Genomic DNA, 6,605 nt, shown 5'->3' with positions numbered 1-6,605 from the left:
GAATGCCACAAAAAAAGTTTTCTAGAGAGATTCCTTCTCTTTTCTTTGAAACAATCTTCATGCATCTTGCCTGTGTACTCTTCTCTCCAAGGTTCCTGCCTTGCTGGGCAGGCATGCATACACAAACTAGATGATTTTAAAAGTTTTACCCAACGTGTTTGTGATTATTACAGCTCTCTCCTGTTTACCCACAGCTTTTTCAACAGCAACAGACACCAGTTATAAGCCAGACGTGCAAAGCAAAGTGGCCATGTCTTCTCACTCCCATGTGCCAGGATAGTGCTGCCAGCCCCTGCCTCTGCTCCTGTCTCAGGAGCAGGGGAAAGGCAGCATTCCTCCTCTCTCAGGTGTCAGAGCAGGTGACTCATTCCATCTCTCCTTGCAATTACATCTTGCTTCTCCTTTCTCTTGTCTACTTAACCTCTGGAGCAATGATTGCTTTTGTGACTTAGAAGACACACGTTACACTGTGTCCGGACCTCAGTTTCGGAAGTGGAAGAACCCATCAGGACTTTCAATATTCCTCCCTTTTCAATTTGTTGGGGTTGGCTTACAATGCTTACAACCACTTTTTCCTATTACAGCTAGAATTTTTTTTCCAGGACATTCCTGTTGGGTGACTGCAGAATCACAGCCATGAAGAAAAGCATAGGATTCAGCTTTAAGGGACAATGAAACCTTTTCTAAAGAGCTCTCCTATATGGGGGGCTCCAAAGCCTGCCAAAATGGCTTTAATTTGATGCTACAGGAATTCTGCAGTATCAGAGTAAATAAAGGGCTATTTCTACTAAATACTAATCAATGCATTTCTTGAAGTTATGATGGTAATAATATTTTTCAATATCTTAGCTCATGTCTCAAAGTAAACCTTACATTCTTGAACTCTCTCAGTTAAAAAACTGCAATAACACATTTCAGTTTTAGTGAGCAGTGAAACCTCTAAATGGAAACAATTATGTAAATAAATCACACAAGTACAGGTAATATAATCTGAAAGCACAATTTCAGCTCATAAAATCATAAGAAGTGGACAAAATAATTCAAAAAGTAGCCTTCAAAACTGTCCATATAAATAATATAGGAGAGATACTGAAGAATGAACACCTTCTAGCTGACTTTACATGTGAGTAACAGTACCTGGTAAGGTAGAATGATATCTGTGTGCTTTAATCTACATCTATGAGCAGAAGGGCACTGAGTCTAAGATGAGGATAAATTAGTTAGTTCTAAAGGAAAGAATTAGTTAAGTTCTAATAAGTTAAGTTCTAAAGGAAAGAATTTTGGAGATCAGCTCACCTAACAAGATGTTACTCCATGCATTTACAACAGAAATTTTTAAATTAGTTTTACTAAAGGTTGGTCATCTGAGAGAAATTACCAACAAAAATAGTAAAAGGTTAAAGAAATCACTTTTAAAAAAGATATTTGTTCAGGTGGTTAATTATATCTACTGTTAAAAAAAAAAAAAAAAAAAAAGTCTTACTAAGCCAAAGCCTTTGACGTATTGATAGTTCTACTTACCTGTAAAAATAAAACATTTTCAGTCCTCCATTTGGTCTACTTATGCCCAAATATCAAAACACCTCATAGTCTTCTTTTGCAGAACTTTCATCTGCCTAAGCTTCTCACTGTAAGACAACTATGAATCATTTCTAAGTTTTAAATAATTTTATTGTATTTGTAAAGACTTAAATTACTAATCCACTGACTTGGCAATATTAGATAAAAATTACCTTCGTATTCTACTCTCTACTATCCTTATCCAGAACCCAAGGATCTAGCCTACCTTTATCACCACGGCAGAAGAACTAGGAACACTTCATCTAGTGAAAAACTAGACATTTTATGTGAAAAAACATGTTATTAAAAACTTGAAAAATGAAAGAGTTCTGAATATATTTTATATTTATTATAACCATAGCAAATATATTTTCTAACTAGGTAGAAGAAAACACTGTTGCCTTGCTTGACTTCATTGCATGAAACACCTTAGCCCTGGAAACAAGAACTTACAGCCAAATGATTCTTTGTTCAACTTATTCATGGAAGACTGAGTTTGTCTAACACCCACTTTGTCTCCTTTCAGGCTGCTGTTCCAAGACACTTGTGGCTGTCCCAGATAGTTGCTGGCTGACAGAATTAGTGCCCTCGAGGGAAGATGAACAATTTTGATTTTACAACCATTTTTGGCTGAAGCACCAGACCAGGGTACTGCCATTTTTCAGAAACAAGACCTTTAGTTTTAAATCATTCACATAACCACTGGCTGAGCTCCAGGATTTTCTTTCCTTCACCTATTTTGATTTGTGAGAAAGAATGGATCACCAAGAGGATCCTCTGGATATTCTTTTTGTAAGATCCCTAAAGTAATGTAATTAGTTCCAGCCTAAGATTCTTTTTCTTACTACAGATGGCAACTTGAGCTTACAAAGGTCCCTTGCCTTTTTTCATTTGCACGGCACTTAAGACAAATGTTGAATAAAAGAGTAAATCAGGTTCTTGCTGTATACTTTACCATTGGGTTCACTTTATAGGGAGTTGACTTTCACTTCTTGCTCTTTCAAGAGAATTATTACTTAGATATATCTATGCCTGGTCCTCTTCACAAAAATATCAGGGATAGTTTTGAGGCAGACTCAACAGTAGTTTGGAACAGGGTCAGATGTCTGGAGGATTTTATTATTATGCATGTATTGAGCATTCAAAACATAAACAGTGCAAATTTGCTATCTCATTCATGGTAAAGTCAAGCTGACCTTTTACTAAACAGTAGTGTGCTTAGTGGCTAATTAAATCCTTTTAAGTCTTGAGTCACAGATAAAGTCACTGTGTCTTATCATTTTAATGGGCCCTTTCCCGTCCTGATTGTACTGAGGGGTTGTCCCGCTCTGCTCCTTCTGACTGTTTATCAGCCAAGCACAAGTGCTGCTGTCACTAGTAAATACTAATAAGAAGTAAAAGGTATATGATTAGTGCACATCTCTGATTGAAACTTTTTTCCTCCTGCAAAAGAATCCCAAGGACTGACATCCCTTCTCTGTCATCGTGGTACAGACACCAGCAGACAATGTATCTGTGCATAAACCAGTGGAGTGGACCTTCAGGCTCTGCTGGGACTTCCTGCCACAGCCACACAAAGGTCGTTAATAAGAAGTCCCTGCAAGCCTGTCTCCATGGTGGGACTGAAAGGGAGTTTGAGGCAGCACAGGCTCATTTACATGTAGCTCACACTTCATTTTAAGAGGTCCATTTCTCTTAAACCTTTCTGAACTGGTAATTCTAAACTGTTGACAACAAAAGTAATTGCTATATGTAGATTAACCCCAACTGTTTGTAAAGTTCAAACTCCATTTCCAGCTCTTTTCCACAGCGTAAGCATTCCAGCAGATCTGCATTTCATTGCACAGATGGTATCTCAAAAAAACCACCACAACAAAAACTATTCATTGTTAATATGTTTCTGGTGCCAAGACACACAGAAGGTTTATATGCCACTATGGAAAGGTAAGACTGAAGTAAAGCTGTTTCTCAGGTAATAAAATAATCTTTTATTTCATCTTCTCTTTCACAAGGGTAGCTGTTACCCTGGGTCTCACTAGGTGTTCCATGGACAATATAAAGGAACTTTCTTTCCCGAAGCATCAGCACTTCTAACTAGTTTGTTAAACCAAACACGTTTCTCATGACCATTCTTGACTTCCCTAACAACCTGTCCAAATTCATGTAAATCACAGCCCCAGCAATCTGATGAGAAACATAGCTACTAGCTCTGGATTCAGAGAGCTGAGCCAGGTTATTCCCAGTATGGGGCATAGCCCTGTGCTGGGGGACAGGCAGGCTCTAGTCTCAGATATTAAAAGCTCTGGTTTTAAACACAATCCTGTCAAGAGAGCACATACTTTTATAAATCTAATCCTCATCCAAGTCAGGAATTGAGTGTCACCTGCTCAATGCAGAACTCTTACCTATTGGGACAGGAGACTTGTCCCAGTAAGTCTGAAAAGATTTTGTGAATACAAATAAACTTTTGTTTCAACCAAGACTGGGGAGAGGTTTAAAAGAGTGCTAAGTCATGGAAATTTCTTGTTTCTACCAAGAAAGCATCCATGATCATGGATGTTCACTACACAGCAATCCTCTTTGTTAATATGGGCAGCCCCACTAGAAGTTTTTAAAAGTGCTTTAAGATCAAACAAACTACGCATTGTGCTGAGGTGTCAGGCAGAAGGAAGACAAAGGATGGATCATTTCAAGATGACAGCTGTGGCCAGCTTAAGCCACTTCCTCCTCAGCCCCAGCTCTGCAGGCATTGCTGGCATCCTCTCAGCATGCAACCCAGCATCTCCTTTCTATTTCACCAAACCAATTAAACCAGTTAATGTGTAATTGCTTTTGTTCCTCGCACAGCATGCATATGGCAACTATTCCATAGTGCTCAACAAGTCCCTGGGGATTTCTTTTTTAGCTTCAGTGTGATTTGCTGTTTCTGTCTTGATGTGCCTGTGACACGATCTATCAGCACAATTGACCACGCGATGTCTCCTTACTGTGTGAAGAGTGCACATTGGGCACATATCATCATTCTCCCCTTGGCAAGTGAGTGTGGTCCTCTGTACACACAGCAGGGACCACTTACAGCACCATAATAATAAAAAAAAAAACTACAAAAACCAGAAAATTTTTGTAGCCCAGGCAAATTCAGAGTGCAGGCACAAGTATGGTTGCATAATATCACAGATATTATAGTCATAAACATCACAGAAGATGCCAGTGGTCTTTCTTAGCTGCTCTCATCTCTAACAACAGCTGTTCTTATCTCATGTCAGAATCCAAATCTTTCTTGTGATTTTTTTTATATTATACACATTTAAGAAAAAAAAATCAGTAGAAGTACATTCACATAAAGCAGCAGCGTGTGACTATTTCAGAGCCTACACTGTCAGCTTAAAACTATTATTTCTCTCATTCCCATCAGATGGTCTGAATTCTGCAGTGACATAGATAGGATTCCTTTTCATTCAACAAGGAAAATTCAGCAGTAAGAAGCCAAATGCTGAACTGTGACTTTTTTGCCACAAAAATTCTATTTGCTCCCTGGAAGAGGTAGTTCGGTCACAAACAGCACACTGAAATTGCAGGGAGCAGCTGGGTCAAAGTAGTGTTTGTGGGTGGTTAACCCACACTCATTTTCTCTGTCTGCTGTGACTCTTTCCAACTTGGCAGACAAGGAAAATAAAAAAGAAAAAAAATTAAATGTCACCCCCACCCTCCCTACCTCCATAATCTAGTCTAATGTTTATGGATTTTGTGGCTGGAAAAAGGGATATTCACTACAGGTACAATTTATTTTCCTTTCAGTTATTTAACTTTTGAATCCTGTATTTATCATAGTGTGTGGATAGATAAAACACTGTACTCTACATAGGTATATATACATAAATCACCACTTTTCACAATTAGCAAGTTGATATTGGCCTGAAAAATGTTCTGAATCATTAACTAATTTTTTTTCAATACATTCCAGCTATACTGTTCTGAGTGTACTGGGGCTGAAATAGAGCAATACATTAAAACCTGCAGAACTTCTCCTTTATAAAGCAAGAATTGGAATTAATTTTAGAATAATTAATGAATTACCTATCCAGATCTAGTGTCCACTCTACTGGACAATCCTTAAAAAAAAATTAAGATGCTGAAGCAGAGGAAGTTTTAGTAAATGAAAGCAGATATTTTTTAGCCCAAATCACACACTGCACCTTTCTGAAAACAAAATTAATTTCAGTGATTAAATAATGACTCAAAAAGCAGATAGCTCCATTTATTTAGAACAGCACACAGCTCTGATGTTTCACTCAAACTAAGTTCACAGAATAGCAATGCAGACCTGGGAAACACAAGATACAGTCTTAAAATTCAGTCTTTTCCTGCTCTAGCCTGTGATCATTCTTCCTGGGGTCCTGGACACCCATTGCTGGCTGGAGAGCTCTGGGCCTTGTTGTGCTCATGTCCTCAGCCCCGGCTGCAGCAGCCCTTCAGCAAATAGAGGGTATGGTAAGAAAGATGGGGACAGATTTATTTTAATAGAGTTTTGACAAGACAAGGGGTAATGGTTTGAAGCTGAAGGAGGGTAGGTATAGATCAGGAATAAGGAATGTTTTTTACAGTGAGGGGGTTGAGACATTGGCACAGGCTGTCCAGAGAGATTATGGCTGCCCCATCCCTGGAAGTGTTCAAGGTCAGGTTGGACAGAGCTCTGAGTGACCTGACCTAGTTGAAGATGTCCTTGCTTACTGCAGAAGGCTTGGTCTAGGTGACCTTCTAAAGCTCCTTCGAACCCAAACTATTCAATGGTCCTATCAGCCTGACCCATCTGCTCAGGACAAACACTAAACCTGCTGAGACACTCAGCTGTGCAGAGGAACCTCCCCAGGGGCACTGCAGGCTTATGGAGGGCAGGGCAGGTCTCCCAGCACTCCACAGAAAATGTGACTGGTGCATATTGATCACCAGTTCAATAGTAAATGTGTACATAAGTACATACGCAAAACACAGAATAAAGACTTTCAATCAATTAAATATCTGCTGTTTACCCAGGAACCATAAAA

Source organism: Pyrgilauda ruficollis, unplaced genomic scaffold (genome assembly GCF_017590135.1).
Source record: "Pyrgilauda ruficollis isolate IOZ18807 unplaced genomic scaffold, ASM1759013v1 scaffold90, whole genome shotgun sequence".
In the NCBI taxonomy this organism is placed as follows: domain Eukaryota; kingdom Metazoa; phylum Chordata; class Aves; order Passeriformes; family Passeridae; genus Pyrgilauda; species Pyrgilauda ruficollis.
Note: the sequence above shows the minus strand (reverse complement) of the source record.